At 40.9% G+C, this 19372-nt stretch overlaps 1 protein-coding gene across 1 annotated transcript in view; it reads right to left on the reverse strand.

Moving 5' to 3' along the window:
- Nucleotides 1-16699, reverse strand: part of Vang (Strabismus domain-containing protein Vang) — a 679794-nt gene extending 663095 nt beyond the window's left edge. The window contains exons 1-2 of the mRNA XM_071659775.1: nt 16591-16699; nt 15542-15652 (exon numbers count right to left, since the gene is read on the reverse strand). The gene's annotated coding sequence lies outside the window, so the exon portion shown is untranslated. The remainder of the gene's footprint in view (nt 1-15541; nt 15653-16590) is intronic.
- Between the last annotated feature and the right edge of the window lie 2673 nt (nt 16700-19372).

Consider the following 19372-nt stretch of genomic DNA (forward strand, 5'->3'; position numbering starts at 1 on the left):
GGGTTAAGGTTATGGGTGGCATGTGTATTATATAAGGATCTTAAGGTTTACCTTCACCTTCTATTTTAATCCGGACCTGTATTTTGGCTTCACCGCCTCACCCTTCGTACTCAGCTTCAAGTCGTTGGAGGTGTTGCGCCTCACCACTGGCAGTGATGGAGTGTAAACTACCTCTGTCTATGTAAACACCTCCGTCTGCGTCTGTACGACCGAGGGTGGTGGTGGTGGTGGTGGTGTCGGCAGTGGTGCCATCTCAGGCATTTCTTGCTACTTCACTCGCCCATCTCACTTGAAATCGGGATGTTTGTTGTGGCGAAGCGTCGACGGGAGACACGACCGTCATTCGTTTGCATGAAGGGAAGGGGGGGGGGGTGTTGTCTTCTAGCAGACCACAGCAGAGGCCCGCGTGCGTAAAAACGTGACCACTAACCAGCATCAGACAAAGTCCGGAGTCATGTCTTCATCACTAGCCTTACCACTGCCTTAGAAAATTTGCAGTTAATGTTATCAGTTGAAAACACGATTACATGTTTCTCTACCGTGGTCTTCTTACCACCACAACATCCAGTGTCCTCACCCTAGGTTCCCCAGCTTGAACTCGAAGATACAGATTATGTGTTTGGTAGCCTGGCCTTCTGACTACGAGTTCCAAGTCAGGTTATCACACCCCAAGGGTCGCACCGTCGCACTCAAGGTCTTCAGTGTCACCCTGAACGGTCTCTTGACGCCAGTGTCGAGTCCCCAACAAAGACCACAGGAGCAATACACACTCCACAGTAAGGCTGCACCTCCCCCATACGTACCAAGGCAGTTTGTTTATCTTACAGAAGTCTCTGTGGTTTTCTTGCACACATCAGCAGCAGTCGCTCGTCTGTCTGGCAAATCATTTTACTTTCACTATTCTCGCATTTATAAATCCGACAACCCTTGCCATTTATAGCTGGCCTCCCCAGCGACTGTGTTCCACCAGTGAAGCATCCCCTACCACGCGTTATACAGACCTCCAACCAGACCCAGGCAGGGGGCTGGCCCTGGCTCCGGCTGTGTCTGGTAATCAGCGGGTCTTGCGGAGATAAACAAACTCACAAAGTAAATATTTCCACTAAAGCTACACACGCACACATACACACACACACACACACACACACACACACACACACACACGTGCGTGCGTTCAACCAATGCAGTACGAAAGCGTGGGGACGCGGGCTGCTTAGCTTAAAAACAGCGTTTTGGTGGATCAGGAGACACGCGAAGTTAACAGTCCCTGTTTATAACGTCTAAAAAAAACTGAAATGGTTGTATTCGCCTCGCCTGGTATTGGTGAAGGATCACGCCACCCACTGCACTGTCATTTGCGAAAATGTTTTCTCAGTTTCAAACAGATATTTCCTTTTTCATCACGAATATTACAAATAGTCTTTGCCAAGATCTTCAGATATTCCCAGTAAATATTCGATGACTTTCATAGAAAAAGGTGTTTAGAAAAAATATCGACAAGTATTTATACGACCCTTCAGAAAGGCATCTCACAGGGGGAAGATATTCCCAAAATCAAATTGGGAGCTACGAAAAGGAGGGAGGCTTTAGATAGTCTACCAGTCATTAATAATGTAGGGTATGGAAAGGGCAGATACCAGGAGACCTAAATGTCACTGTCTACATTGTGGTAGAAACCGGACAGTAATGCAGAGGAACCTTCCCATTCATCTCTGCCTCCGGTTCAACTACTAACGGAATAAGACGAGAGGAAATATGAAGAATGGAGAGTGCATACTGCCGTGGAAATTTTGTAGGAAGCAAATGACTGCACTATGGGCTGGATTCTGAACATGAATGGTTCAGGATTTAGTGACACTTCTTTCAGCAGGACTAATGTACAGAAGACAGTTATTACTGAAGTATTTGTCTAGCCTTCATTTGATGATAATCATAATCTTCGCATTCATTACGTCTGAAGATAATTAATCCCAGTGGTCTATTACTCTTCAGCTGAAAAACTAAGCCCACGTTGCAATTACATCTCTTTCCTCTTATCTTCATACGGGCATTTTAGGTTACTTAATCTCTTCCCAAACTGAAATATTTTTCGTGTCATTTTTGTCGATTTTTTCTTTATCATTTTGAAAACTTGTATTGGGTCACCTCAGTCTTCATATGTTCAGATGGAATGAATTTAGACCTTTGAGCCCTTTCTCATAAGACATATACAAGTGATGGAATTATCCTGGTTGCTCTTCTCTGAATCCGTTCTAGTTTTTCATCTTTGACCAGGTCTGATGACCAGAGCTTACTCACGTACTCCAGGCGAGGTTTCACCAGAGCGTTAGAAAGGGCAAGTATTGTAGCCTGCTTGGTTATGTTGTGTGTAGCTAGGCTTTCTTTTTCGTACTAAAAGTCAATTGATAATCATTCTAAGGTCTTTTCAAGACTCTCGCATCTCCTCCCTGATCATCCTCGCCGTATTTAGGTTAAATAGCCAAGTGTCATCACATGTCTTGCTACAGACCCACCTTCACCTGGAACCTTTCCCCTTCCTCTTTTCCTATACGTATACGCACCTTACCTTCCTTGACAGAAAGTCCCCACCGCTTCTAGTATATATAAATTCGATATCCCTTTTATTGGGCTCCCGCAACCTCGAGGTTCCGCTCTCGTGAGAAGCAGAAACATTGTGAACTCTTCATCGAGATTGTACCTGATGAGCCACCACATCAAACACCCAGCTCTCCTTATCCTCCCACCACGTCCGGCACTTGCCGACCTCCCGGAGTTCAACCCTCACAAAACATGGTAACTCTTGGAAAGCCATGGAATAGGGTAGTTTCCGCGAGGACATAAGAACCACTCGTTATGACAAGTAAACAGATTGTTATGGAAGTTCAACACAATCTTATGGAAGTTCAATACAATCTTATGGAAGTTCAACACAATGTTATGGAAGTTCAACACAATGTTATGGAAGTTCAACACAATGTTATGGAAGTTCAACACAATGTTATGGAAGTTCAACACAATGTTATGGAAGTTCAACACAATGTTATGGAAGTTCAACACAATGTTATGGAAGTTCAACACAATGTTATGGAAGTTCAACACAATCTTATGGAAGTTCAACACAATGTTATGGAAGTTCAACACAATCTTATGGAAGTTCAACACAATCTTATGGAAGTTCAACACAATGTTATGGAAGTTCAACACAATCTTATGGAAGTTCAACACAATGTTATGGAAGTTCAACACAATGTTATGGAAGTTCAACACAATGTTATGGAAGTTCAACACAATCTTATGGAAGTTCGACACAATCTTATGGAAGTTCAACACAATCTTATGGAAGTTCAACACAATCTTATGGAAGTTCATCACAATCTTATGGAAGTTCAACACAATGTTATGGAAGTTCAACACAATCTTATGGAAGTTCAACACAATCTTATGGAAGTTCAACACAATCTTATGGAAGTTCAACACAATCTTATGGAAGTTCAACACAATCTTATGGAAGTTCAACACAATGTTATGGAAGTTCAACACATTGTTATGGAAGTTCAACACAATGTTATGGAAGTTCAACGCAATGTTATGGAAGTTCAACACAATGTTATGGAAGTTCAACACAATGTTATGGAAGTTCAACACAATGTTATGGAAGTTCAACACAATGTTATGGAAGTTCAACACATTGTTATGGAAGTTCAACACAATGTTATGGAAGTTCAACACAATGTTATGGAAGTTCAACACAATGTTATGGAAGTTCAACACAATGTTATGGAAGTTCAACACAATGTTATGGAAGTTCAACACAATCTTATGGAAGTTCAACACAATGTTATGGAAGTTCAACACAATGTTATGGAAGTTCAACACAATGTTATGGAAGTTCAACACAATGTTATGGAAGTTCAACACAATGTTATGGAAGTTCAACACAATGTTATGGAAGTTCAACACAATGTTATGGAAGTTCAACACAATCTTATGGAAGTTCAACACAATGTTATGGAAGTGGTTTATGAGAAAACTCAGATACATGACAAAATATCAGAAGATTGGAAGTGTTTACACCGTCAAATGTAAGGCGTGTGATGATGTATACATTGGCCGCACTGGTGAAACAGTAACTGAGAGATGTTATTGGTACGGTCATTCAGTACGCAGGGATGACCACAAAAATACGTACTCTCATGAAAACGATCACCCTGTGTAGACCATAATAACCCTCTCACATTGTACCCCTCTCCTGATTAAGCTGTCCGTGACGTCACTGAATTTGTCTTAATTGCTAATACTAAAAAAATTTGATCTGCCCCCAGGTAACTTTAAAGCACATCCCATTATCAACCAAATCATTATGAAAGGATTATCAAGAAGTGAAAACATAAGAAAAATAGCTGAACATACATCTTGTTAAACAGGGCAAACCCACCTACCCCCCAAACACAACCCCATCTAAACCACACAGCACCCCTCACTCGGGGATGATACAGGAGAGACGGAATTGTTATGATGGTGTCGGAATTTAACAACTTTATGAAATGTTTGCACCTGATGAAGCGGATTGTCTTCGTTAAACATGTTGTGCTGCATATAGAGAAAAATTACATGTTAAATGAAATCATCTGAACTGTTGAATAGCGATTTCACACACACACACACATACACACATACATATATATATATATATATATATATATATATATATATATATATATATATATATATATATATATATATATATATATCCCTGGGGATAGGGGAGAAAGAATACTTCCCACGTATTCCCTGCGTGTCGTAGAAGGCGACTAAAAGGGAAGGGAGCGGGGGGCTGGAAATCCTCCCCTCTCATTTTTTTTTAATTTTCCAAAAGGAACAGAGAAGGGGGCCAGGTGAGGATATTTCCTCAAAGGCCCAGTCCTCTGTTCTTAACGCTACCTCGCTAATGCGGGAAATGGCGAATAGTACGAAAGAATATATATATATATATATATATATATATATATATATATATATATATATATATATATATATATATATATATATATACTTCCACCATTTGTCACTATAAGAAGGTAGCATCAAGTGAGACGCTTGCTAGATGTAGATGCAAGGATTTACCCCATTTAAGAAAACAAAAAAATCACTTTACAAATCAACTAACTCTACAATACCACATGGTATGGCCGGCATCATAACGCAGCAAATGACGATCGAGAACCATCTCTCTTCACTTTGCAGTCTTTTCCATGTGCCAGAGTCACTCAGGGGCCTCAATGGCGTATATAGCATTACGTTATCAACAGAGAGATCCCATACAGACACTGACAAAATGACGCTGTGTTACTCGTTATTTATCATCACGCCTAACCCCTGTGAGAGACGCAGATCATTTTGCTAAAAATATATATATATATAACTTGCTGAGCAGTGGCATACAACCCCCTGTGCGCCACCCAACCCCATGTGTGCCATCCAACCCCATGTGTGCCATCCAACCCCATGTGCGCCACCCAACCCCATGCGCGCCACCCAACCCCTTGTGCGCCACCCGTGCGCATCACACTTGCTCTGCAATCATTAATTTCGCATTTCAGATATATCGCTCGACCCTGGATCCATCCCATACCCTCCGTGCTGGAAGCGCTGGTCGTGCACCTTTCGTTCATCAGATGAAGTTACCAGGGAAGGCCAACTATCATTTTCGTACATACATCACACATTTGTCGCATCTTTACTTCTTATATTGAAACTCTTTCCTTTCCTTTCCTTTCTTCTTTAGATAATTCTTTTCCTTTTTTATTATCCTTCTTCGTCCTCCCTTTTTTCCATTATTCATTCACTGCCTGGTAAGGACTTTCATCTGTGGTTTGAAAATCTTTGATTATTGGAAAAGTGAAAATGTCCGAATAAACATTTAGAAACAGACACCGACGTATTTTCAGAAGTCAGTAATCATTTTTCTTAAAATCAAAAAAAAAATCTTAATGTGTCTTTCGAAAACCAAGGAATCCAAAAAAGGTATCGAAAGATAATGTCATGAATGAAAAATAATCCTCCCAAATTTCCGGTTTTGAGATTACATTGCACCCCCGACCCCCCCAACAACCCGTGGATTATAATTGTCGGATGTCGCTAAAGGAAATGAGATAACCATAGCTGTCCTGTGGCGGGGTATTAACCAAGATAAACGACGGTGGCCACGGTGAACAATGCTACACGTGTAACACCAGAACTAACAATAATGCTCGACACGTGCAACACCACAACTAACAGTAATTTGCTAAACTATTGTTAACTATGGGCAACTAAATACCTTACCAGACAAAATGACTTGCACTAACTGGGAAAGATGAACAAGAGTATTTTATATAACTTACGTCTATCAAGATCGCTGTAAATGAATCACATTTCATTCACCTTGAATGTTAGAAGCTGATTGACGTATACAGGTCTCTGATGGATATTGAATCCAAGAGGGAAGTTTAAAATCAATATAACAAACGTCAGATATCAGATATATATATATATATATATATATATATATATATATATATATATATATATATATATATATATATATATATATATTGGTCCAATAAGGCCTGGCATATTTGGCAGTCCTGCCCATAAATAAGGAACCATTTGCTGGAGATCCTAGTTGAAAATCTGAGGACTGTAGAGAGTATTTGTGAGGACTGCAGAGGCATCTTAGAGAAATGCGCCCGTAAAAGACGTGAAGGCAAGACTTCAGAGAAAAACTACCATGCAAGGAAGATATCAGAAGGCGTTTGTAGACCTCCCTTTCTATAAACGTCCCCTTGTGATCATGACTTTAAACCCCACTACCTCAAAATGATTCAGACGTGAAACTTTCTCTGTAGAATGTGTGGAAACCATCAATATCATTTGTCCACGAGACCTTATGACCTTGACGTGTAACCATCGTCCTCGAAAACCTGATTTGCGAAAAGGTTTCATGCAATCTGTGGTAGAAACCTGGTCCACATCCGACCATCTAACCAGGAATTACTGTGTGGACACAAGATGTGGACGCACGGAGGCGCGCACAAGCAGACGAGAGCATATCAATATGCGCCTCTGCTTTGCAGCGGCGCCTAGAAAATGTGTGTTAAATATATTAAGTAAAAATATCTGCAAGAAGCTGAATACGTCTGTTTACAGTGAGGAACAGACGTGAAAATCATAAAATTCTTGAATAAGCGTTGCTATAAATCTGCCATGATTGTGTAACAATCGAAGGTTTTGGAGTGAAGTCTAACAATATATTTCACAGTAGTAAATGTGAACAAAAGAGAATTCGTGGTTGCAGATGGGGTGGATTCCACAGGGATACAGGGATGGTCGACTGCTGGTGTGGGAATGACACCTGAAAGGTGGAGAAAGAGAACTTCAGATGCAATGATGAGAAGCTATGATGAGAGTTGATGTGGGTACCGGCCTCTCTCACGGCATTAGAGCTGGAGGAGCGACCAGTAGGCACAGAGACGACACTGCCAAAGGAAAGATCAATGATGAGACAAAAGGAATGAAGAACAGGCGTGGATGGAGTGGTCAGTGAGGGAGATGAGCACAGGTGAGGTATATGTTTGTCTACTGTACAGTGTATGTGGCAAACTGAAGTCTCTCGTGTGTAACCAGTGTCAGGAAGATGGTAACTATTGCTCATCTGAGTATGTGCCAAGAATTAAAGTGACATCAAGAAACAGGCAGTCTTGTGGCAAACAGACCTGGAAACGTTTAAGGAATAAGAATGAGGATACACTCAAAAGTCGATGAGAGGTAAGAACATAAGAATATAAGAAGTGAAGACGCTGCAAGAGGCCTATTGGTCCATGCTAGGCAGGTCCTCCTGAGTTTGTCCACCCTACAACCAACCGCCTGAACCCATAAACACTTCCAACCCTCGTTTAAAGCTACCTAAAGACCTTGCTTCCACTACTGCACATGGCAACTTGTTCCGTAAATCTACTACTCTATTCCCGAATCCATATTTACCCACATCCGACCTGAATCTATTTTTATCCAATTTGAATCCACTATTTCTCGTCCTAGCCAGTGGCGCTATTCTACTGAGACAAGGAAAAGAACAGTCTAGTGTAAACGGTAGGAGAGGAAGACGAACAATCCTGAGCTCGGCGGAGATGACAGACAGGTGAAGCGAACGAGGGAGGGTAAGTGGGAGGCAGCTTCGTGACACTGTATGATGGAGGTGAGGGAAGAAAGTTAGTGCAGGACTTGACCATATACGCAAGATGTAATTAATAAATGAATTATTGATAAACTCTAATATATATATATATATATATATATATATATATATATATATATATATATATATATATATATATATTTATATTATCCCTGGGGATAGGGGAGAAAGAATACTTCCCACGTCTTCCCTGCGTGTCGTAGAAGGCGACTAAAAGGGGAGGGAGCGGGGGGCTGGAAATCCTCCCCTCTCGTTTTTTTTTTAATTTTCCAAAAGAAGGAACAGAGAAAGAGGCCAGGTGAGGATATTTCCTCAAAGGCCCAGTCCTCTGTTCTTAACGCTACCTCGCTAACGCGGGAAATGGCGAATAGTGCGAAAGAAAAGAAAAAGATATATATATATATATATATATATATATATATATATATATATATATATATATATATATATATATATATATATATAAATATCACGTTCATCAGACATATGCATCATAACTGGGATACTCAAAGAAAATCAGGTCATGGAATATTTATAAAGAAAACCCTAAAAGAACGTATCCTCTGTGAAGTAGCAAAGTAGATATTGGCTACTTAGCAGGAAGAAACAGTCTTCTTAGTGAAGTGTGGATGTTAAGAATAACACGATAATCAAAGATTATGACTAAGACGTAGAGCACCAGAGGTTACACTGGACCATGTATGTCATGGGAGGGAGTGGGTGGAACGAGTGATAAGCAAAAAGTTGAAGAAAACGTAGAGAGATTTAGGGCGTTCCTGGATCCAAGAAACAATGATACACAACTCTATGGTCAATTACAATCATATGAGGATAATTCAGAACTTTACAACATTAAAGATGATGGTGGTATCACCTGAGAGAATATAAAGACGACGAGAGGAGTACTTTTTATGGATTATTCATTGTAGAAAATGACAATGGAAAAGATACTACAGACGTAGGTAAGAGGTAAAGGGGACAGTGAAGAAAATCAGAAATAGGAAATCCTCTGCACATGACAATATACCAAACTTATCCAAGAAGTCTGAGAGCTCATGAAGGAATACATTCTAAACCTGATAAACCCAACATGAAGACAGAAATTACGTAGAGCTGTGGAATCTCCTTTCTAGACCACACAGCTAAACTATACTGAAGCTCAAATATATGAAGAGATCAAGTTTGCTAAATGTAACTGTCAAAAACCACGTAGAAACACTTGCTTTAATCTTTTTAAGTTATATAATAGAAATGGCATGGCTGTCTGATGGAATATTGAAGTCATAGACCTAAAGACGGCCCTTAACTCAATAACAAGGTCTATGACCCATGCCGTGGAAGTACATTGAGGAAGACGACGAGACAGGAGCCTAAACAGTATATGTGTTCCTTGCTTATGGAACGTAAAAACAGGCCTTGAAAATCAATTATTGTCTGGCGTTACGAATGTTGTTGAAAAATATGATATATGCCACTTTTGTGATATAATGGCACATATAGACACTAATATAGAAGAGAACATACAATAATACGAGTTGCAAATGTATGTTACGAAATGCGGTGTAGCGGTTAGCGTTCCTGATCTTGTATTCACGGGCCGCCAAGGTTCGAAGATGCCCGTACCGTCTCAGCTACATTAATTATATATATATATATATATATATATATATTATATATATATTATATATATATTATATATATATATATTATATATATATTATATATTCTATATATATCTATGAAAATGAAACATGAAAGTCCCAAGTGAAACTTCGAGTTCAATGCACTTTCAGGGAAAACACAAGTCAGGGTAAACAAGCGAATATAACATCAAGTGACATGCTGGAAGAAACAATACATTTTATAATATATATATATATATATATATATTATATATATATATATATTATATATATATATATATATATATGCAGGGAAAAAATGCAATTGAGTGGGAGACATATAAAAGAAAGAGACAGGAGGATCAAGAGAAGGTGCAAGAGGTGAAAAAGGAAAGGAGAATAATAAAGTGCGTAGAAAGGAGTCATTAAACTGGGAGAATGAAAAGTGTTTGGAAGGAGGTAGATAAAAGTCAGTGAGAAGGAAAAGGGAACTTCAGTGAGGGCTAATGGGAGGTTGTTGAATGTGGTGTTGATGATAGAGTGGTGATATAGGGAGTTTTGGGTTTGTGTGTGTTGATAGTGTTTTTGGTTTGGATATAATTTGGTACAGAAGAGGTCGGTTAACCTTTGCGCAAGATGAAAGCGGAAGAAGCAGTTGGACGTATGCCATGACACTTATTAAAAGCGCGGACTGTATTGTTCGAATGGTCGGACTACACGGTATTAATGTATTTGACCTCATGGTGAGGTTGCCTGATTGAGTTCATATCCATTGTCAAAGCAAGGGTAAGAGTGAGTGCTCAAACCGAGGTTATTACTATGAGGTTATCACTCTATTTGACGTCTTGAACCCATGTCAGGCCCGATTAGACAAAAGTTGTTTCAGCTCAGTTTACGTCAAGTTTGGTTGCTCAGTGTTCTCTTTGTACCATGCATCGTGAGAATACTTAAACATCAAATGGATTTTTTATACTCATTTTGATTGGAGCCATATAAGTTAATAGAATCCTCTTGTGGATCTTAAAGATCTTATTATTTCAGAGCAATGTTTTAAGCCAGTTACTTACTATATAATATATCTTACATTCTATACATTTACTAAAATTCATTTCAATATAATCTACTGCCAAGGGAACTCAAGGCTCGATCACTGCCAACTATGCCTTGTTCGGAACCACATAAACTTAATTACCCATTTTTCGCATTACGCGAGAGAAGTGAACTTCACAACATTTTCAAGGACCCAAAATGTCTGACCAACTTTCCACCTAGATGACCTTTTGGACATGGAAATCCAATGGAAATGGTCCACAAGATATCTATGACATTAAAGTGTTCCAGTTTTTCTCGAATTCAAAAAGATAGGTCAAACTTTCGAGACCGGATAGGACCCGTACAATAACTTGTTCGTACTTCACTTTCTGAGTTCTTGCTGCACACATGTAAAAAAATTGGAGCAGCTTTACAGGGCGTCCTCTCCAGACTGAACAAGGGCATATATGTTAGTAGTGCGGGAGACACACTGACTCAATCCCACCTTCATCGCCAGACTGATTCATGAGCCCTATCCCGGACTCACTTGCATTTCCTGCACTAACTACCCACCTAAACATTACTGACACCTAAGTGGGTACTGCAACATCACGGCGGCGTTCTGCATAACACAACGGCGGTGCCTGCAAGACAATCAACGCGCGTCTGCATACACTAAGTACACATGCCTTACATCCTCGATAAAAACTTTTCACTGCTTCTAACAACTTGCCTCCCACACCATATATTCTTAATACCTTCCACAGAGCATCTCTATCAACTCTATCATATGCCTTCTCCAGATCCATAAATGCTACATACAAATCCATTTGCTTTTCTAAGTATTTCTCACATACATTCTTCAAAGCAAACACCTGATCCACACATCCTCTACCACTTCTGAAACCGCACTGCTCTTCCCCAATCTGATGCTCTGTACATGCCTTCACCCTCTCAATCAATACCCTCCCATATAATTTACCAGGAATACTCAACAAACTTATACCTCTGTAATTTGAGCACTCACTCTTATCCCCTTTGCCTTTGTACAATGGCACTATGCAAGCATTCCGCCAATCCTCAGGCACCTCACCATGAGTCATACATACATTAAATAACCTTACCGACCAGTCAACAATACAGTCACCCCGTTTTTTAATAAATTCCACTGCAATACCATCCAAACCTGCTGCCTTGCCGGCTTTCATCTTCCGCAAAGGTTTTACCACCTCTTCTCTGTTTACCAAATTATTTTCCCTAACCCTCTCACTTTGCACACCACCTCGACCAAAACTCCCTATATCTGCCACTCTATCATCAAACACAAACACAAAATTACAGAGGTATAAGTTTGTTGAGTATTCCTGGTAAATTATATGGGAGGGTATTGATTGAGAGGGTGAAGGCATGTACAGAGCACCAGATTGGGGAAGAGCAGTGTGGTTTCAGAAGTGGTAGAGTATGTGTGGATCAGGTGTTTGCTTTGAAGAATGTATGTGAGAAATACTTAGAAAAACAAATGGATTTGTATGTAGCATTTATGGATCTGGAGAAGGCATATGATAGAGTTGATAGAGATGCTCTGTGGAAGGTTTTAAGAATATATGGTGTGGGAGGCAAGTTGTTAGAAGCAGTGAATATATATATATATATATATATATATATATATATATATATATATATATATATATATATATATATATAATCTACTGATACAAAGGGAGCTGGAAGGCTGATTATACTGCACTATGCCTTGTCTCAAGAAAGCACGAATAAACATGAGTTGGGGGAAATACCGAATAGACGCAAAGCAGAAGTAGAACGTTATATCAGAAAACAAGGAAGAATGAAAAGCGCTGAGAAAATTTCATCTCCGAGAAGTACCTTTTGGAAAGGAAAGGGAAATCAAATGGAAATGGTACAAGACTAAGATATCTGATGAGTGATGACTAAGAGGTTACACATGCTGAAAATGAAGGGAGAAAGGAAAGGGGAAAACTTTCGAGTAGAAGGATGGACTGAAAGACTTTTTGAGATATCGGTACTTGCACGTACAGGAGGGTGCGAGGCGTGCACGGGATAAAGAAAATTGGAGCGATGTTTACAGTGGGCGACGTCTCTCCAGGGGACTGAACAAGGGCATATATTGTAAGGTAGTGCTTTGGGAGCACACTGAAAAAGCCTTCCCTCATTGTCCAGAGCGTGAGTGGAGCCTCTAACACACGTTGGTAGCTCACCACACTACTTCGACTAGCTCCCTGACGTTGGCATCCTGCCTGACACTTAAAGGTGGCGTCCTGCATGACATGCAACGGCGGCGTTCTGCATGACACACAACGGCGGTGCCCTGCAAGACATACAACGGCGGCGTCCTGCATGACACACAATGGCGGCGTCCTGCATGACACACAATGGCGGCGTCCTGCATGACACACAATGGCGGCGTCCTGCATGACACACAATGGCGGCGTCCTGCATGACACACAATGGCGGCGTCCTGCATGACACACAATGGCGGCGTCCTGCATGACACACAACGGCGGCGTCCAGCATGACACACAAATGGCGGCGTCCTGCATGACACACAATGGCGGCTACCAGTATGACACACGACAAACGTTGGAGATCTCGCCTCTTCAACACACATTGCGAGGTCACTCCAGACACAATACATTGACAAACCCCTTAACATATAAAGGCGATTTCCTCTCTGACACACCACTGTAGAAAGGTAAAAACGTTGTTCACTTCTAGACAGTCTTCGGTGGCTCTGTCTCGAGCGCACGTCGGAACCTCACTCCATGACACACTATTTCGACTACCTCCGTGATGACTGTTGGCACGTTAGAATGGTAAAAAAGAAAAGAAAAGAAAAAACGCTGCTTACTGCCTGACAAACTCAGTGGCATCGTCTCTCATACACTTCGGTAGCTCATTCTAAGACACACTACTTCAGGTAACTCCCAAAGACACAACGACGGCCTCTTGCCTGACACACTACAGACTTCGGTGGCGTAGCCTCTAACACAGGTCGGTACCTCACTACCTCACTCCACGAAGCACTACTTCGACTACCTATCTCCCCAATGCACAACAGCGGCTTCCTGCCTGCATCTCGTATCTTGTCATGTTGAGTATAATCTTCCTGACGCACGACATCACCTCACGCCAAAACTGACGAAGACCTTGACTCGTACCGGCGACTTGTTCTCCGACAGACAATGGCGTCTCTGCCATGCGTCGCTGGTTTACTGCCTGAATCTTGGCAATAGCTTTCTCTCTGGGAGACTACGGTAACTCATTCCCTGAGACACGGTCTCTAGCATCCTGGCTACTACCTCTCAGCATGTAACTTCCCTAAGATCACACGTTCAGTAACCAGATACAAGTCGCAGGCTCACTGCCTGACACATGCCGTCACCTCAATCCCTCACCTAAGTCGGCGATTCACACCTTGACTCGTCCAAGGTTTACTCCCTACCAAACTTGCACCACGAAGGGTCACGCCCTTGCTCTGCTCATTCGTTGTGGTGTCTCTTTCTTGGTCGTGTGCTGATGCAGTCGTGTCCTAGATGTTGTATTTAGATTATATATTCATCTAAGTAAAATGCTTCTATTTTTGTATGAAGAAAAAATTGAAATACTGCTTATAGTCTCCCACCATCCAAGACCATGTCACCCTCAGCTGCCCTCTGATGTTACGTGAGGCAAGACTACCACATGAGTGTTAGGGGGTGAGGCCCCTGACACATGACAGCGCCTCACCCCCTAACACTCATGTGGTAGTCTTGCCTCACGTGACATCAGCGGGCAGCTGAGGGTGACATGGTCTTGGATGGTGGGAGACTATAAGCAGTATTTCAATTTTTTCTTCATACAAAAATAGAAGCATTTTACTTAGATGAATATATAATCTAAATACAACATCTAGGACACGACTGCATCAGCACACGACCAAGAAAGAAGACACCACAACGAATGAGCAGAGCAACATTAGTCCGCCTGCTTGTATGCCAATGACCAGGGACGTAAACCTTACCCTGCTTAATGACGAAACCTCTGCATAGGTGAAGAAAGCTTAAGAGATGGCACTGTACGGATGCATAACTCTTTCCCATACTGTATTGTTAGGTGTAGATGATTTCAAACACAGACATTAAGAGGCACCACATACAAGTGTTATATTGTCTCTTCGTAAAACACGAAAAATAAACACAGACCAAACAAAATAAAAAAGATCCGAAGTGCATACTTAAAAAAAATAGCCCTAGACAAATTTAAAGTTTTTCTGATGAAGGACTAACATTAGTGAGCCCAAGCTAGTGTAAAATAATGAGGATGAGACATTAAAAGTCGGCTTCAGTGTAAATGTTACCTCGCAAGAACTAAACTGCTGGAATATATACGTGTGTGTGGCTGAGACGGAAGCGGGAGTTAAAAATCATTTTTACGCTGTCGCCAGATCTTCACAGCTACGGGATGGCAGAGTTGACAGACTATCTACTGCGAAGTATTCGAAGATTCATTCACATATCACATATCACATCATACCTTGACACATCACAGAATAGTCCCTCACTCCATGATGGACTGCAGGATGCCCGACACTGTACCACAGCGCCACAATCCCAAACACAACAGCGGGTCTTACCTTGACACAGTAGAGTCCCTCACTCCATCATGACACAGGAGGGCGGCCCACTCACTCACCGCCACGAGTGGGTTGGTTAACTCCACGACTCCACCCACAGCTGTTCACTTCCTGGAAAACAAAACGTAACTCGATCACCGACACGCGGATTTGATTTGTGCCGCTGTCAGCGGGTAGTTCAATGTGCATCCCATGTTCATCCTGTACATGGTGGGAGGAAGGGAAGCTTACAGTAATCCATCGATGCACTGTGCGAGAATTCCAGTTGCTCAGTGAAAAGGTTGTGTTGCACACCAACAGGTGATAGAAACTACTGAACATGAAGACTAATGGTTTCAAATGTATAGAGGTAATTTGTGTTAAATTACAGAGGTGATAAAGATACTGAACAGCAAATCCATGTGATGCTCCTGAAAGGAAAAAATGGCAAGAAACAAATATAACATTGCAATACAGCCAAGAAATACAGCAAGTTGTGTTGCTCGACATAGTGATGATGATCATACAGAGAGGAATAAAACATTGGTCGGATAATCTAAGGAAAACGATCCGTAAATAGCTTATTGGTAAATGAATGAAAGGCCTGTTAGATGATTCCTGCAGTTACTAGCAATGTAAGAAACGCTTCGCTGATTCGGCATAAAGAAATACATGAAATACTCGACATAATACATGCTCAGTCTTGCTGTATCTTACATGACTGGACATTGCTACTATAAACAAAAATATTTTGACCTGGTTGGTAGCTACCTCGTTAGCTCGTTGCTATCTAACCAGATGACAACTACATAGCCGGATGGCAGCTAAATAGCTGGCTGGTAGCTGCCTAGCCGAATGACAGCTACCTCCCTAGGTGGTAGCTACCTAGCCGGCTGACAGCCACCTACCTGGCTGGTAGCTACCTCACCGGCAGACAGCAGCATACCTACTGGGCTAACATACCTGGCAGTTTGTCACCGAGTGGTGCCACCTCGTAACCTTACGACCCTCACTTGTGTTTCTAAGTAACGTGAGCTTTACCGGGAGTGTCTCAGTAACTAGGATCTTACCTCGTCTCTAGTTCCACGAAGCCTCCACCACTACACTTCCTGGAACCCTTCTTGCGGCACTGTCACTCACCAACACAACCCAGCTAAAAAACACAACACAGCCACTATCGGTTCCGAACTCCGTAATGAACCCGCTCGTCAGCCATCTCGAAGCAGAAGCTTGGGGTTCACTGTCTCGCAAAGCGTTGTCTCAATCCAGTGAAATGCTTTACATACCTTTTTTTTGTTACATTCGTTTTGGACTACATACACATCATGTAATGTTACATGTATTTTTGCTACATGCATATGTTACTAAGAATCATATGCAAGAAAATTACTTTTCGTAGATGATAAGGTGAAGTAGCCCACGTCACAGCCAAAGTAACAATTCGGAGTCATAATTCGTCAATGTTTCAAAATCATTCTTATCCTTCTGACGTCAGTCAGCTTCTAAATACTGCTTTACTCGTATATTTTTCCATGATAAACCAAATATCTTTCCATGATAAACCAAATATCTTTCCATGATAAACCAAATATTTTTTCATGGTATACCAAATATCTTTCCATGATAAACCAAATATTTTTCCATGGTAAACCAAACATCTTTCCATGATAAACCAAATATTTTTCCATGGTAAACCAAATATTTTTCTATGGTAAACCAAATATTTTTCTATGGTAAACCAAATATTCTTCTATGGTAAACCAAATATTTTTCTATGGTAACCAAATACTTTTGTATGGTAAACCAAATATATTTCTATGGCTCACCAAATGTTTTTCTATGGTAAACCAAATATTTTTCCTATGATAAACCAAATATTATTCTATGGTAAACTAGATATTTTTCTATGGTAAACCAAATATTTTCTATGGTAAACCGAATATTCTTCTGCAGACCAAGTATTATTCTATGATAAACCAAATATTTTCTATGGTAAATGAAATATTTTTCTATGGTAAACCAAATATATTTCTATGGTAAACCAAATTTTTTTCCCATGGTAAGTAAATACTTTTCTATGGTAAACCAAATATATTTCTATGTTAAACCAAATATTTTTTTATGGTAAACCAAATATATTTCTATGTTAAACCAAATATTTTTCTATGGCAAAGCAAATTTTATCTTATTGTAAGCCAAATATTTTTCTACGGTAAACCAAATATTTCTCTATGATAAACCAAATATATTCATATGGTAAACTAAATATATTTCCATGGTAAACCAAATATTTTTCCATGGTAAACCAAATAGTTTTCTTTGGTAAACCAAATATTATTCTATGGTAAACAGTATTTTTCCATGGTAAACCAAATGTTTTTCTATGGTAAACCAAATGTTTTTCAATGGTAAACCAAATATCATTCTACAGTATACCAAATATTTTCCTATGGTAAACCAACTATTTTTCTATTATAAACCAAATATATTTCTATGGTAAACCAAATATTTGTCTATGGTAAAACAAATATTTTATATGGTAAATCAAATATGAAGCCAAATATCTTTTTCTGGTAAACCAAAACTGAGACAAAATGTGATCATGACAACACATTCCGTCCTTGAGGCGCAATTACAAATATATTCTCAGTAGATGACGATCTAGCTTAACATCTCCGAGGACGGCCATAGCCATGCTCCACCATAGAAAATGGGATGACGTCGAAGGTTTCCTGTATACTTGCTTAATGTGTCATGAAAAGTAGACACTGGATGGACGGGATAATGTTAACAGACCAGACTGTCAAACATTTAATGTGACATTTGGTACAACCATCTTCGTCAACGGTGCATTCCAAGAGTATGATAGATGCTGACCGTCCTAGGGCCAATGGGCTCCGTCTCCAGACGTGGAGGCCAATGGACTCCGTGTCTTTACCTAGATTCCTGTGAACTCCGTCTCCAAACAGGGAGACCAATGGACTCCGTCTCTTGACAGGGAGTCCAACTAAGTTCGTCTCCAGACATGGAGGCCAATAAACTCCGTCTAAAAACATGGAGGCCAGTGGACTCCGTTTCCAGATAAGGAGGCCAATGGACTCTCTCCAGATATGGAGGTCAATGGACTCCGTGCTCTGATATAGAGGCAAATGGAGTCCGTGCCCTGACATGGAAGCCAATGGACTCCGTCTCCAGACATGGAGGCCAATAGGTTATGTCTCCGGACATGAGGGCCAGTTGACTTCCTCTCCAGACATGGAAGCTATTAAACTTAGTCTAAAGACATGGAGGCCAATGGGCTCCGTCACAGGAGATAGACGCTAATGGACTCTGTCTCCAGACATGGAGGCCAATAGTCTCCGTCTAAAGACATGGAGGCCAATAGATTTCGTCTCCAGACACTAAGGCCAATGAACTCGGTGTCCAAACATGGAGTCCAATACACTGCATCTCTAGACATGGAGGATGATAGACTCCGTGTCTTGACGTTGAGACCAGTGGACTAAGTTTGCACACATGTAAGCCAATAGACTCCGTCTTCTAAATAGAGACAATAAAGTCCGTCCCCTGACATGGAGGCAAATAATTTCCGTCTCCATACACTGAGTCTAACGGACTCCATCTCCTGACATGGAGGTCAGTTCAATCCGTTTCCAGAGAAGGAGCCGAATAGACTCCGTCTCCAGACATGGAGGATAGTGTACTCCGTCTCCAGACATGGAGGATAGTGTACTCCGTCTCCAGACATGGAGGATAGTGTTCTCCGTCTCCAGACATGGAGGATAGTGTACTCCGTCTCCAGACATGGAGGATAGTGTACTCCGTCTGTAGACAAGGAGGACAATGGACTCC

The sequence above is a fragment of the Panulirus ornatus genome, chromosome 68, assembly GCF_036320965.1.
Source record: "Panulirus ornatus isolate Po-2019 chromosome 68, ASM3632096v1, whole genome shotgun sequence".
Classification (NCBI taxonomy): Eukaryota; Metazoa; Arthropoda; class Malacostraca; order Decapoda; family Palinuridae; genus Panulirus; species Panulirus ornatus.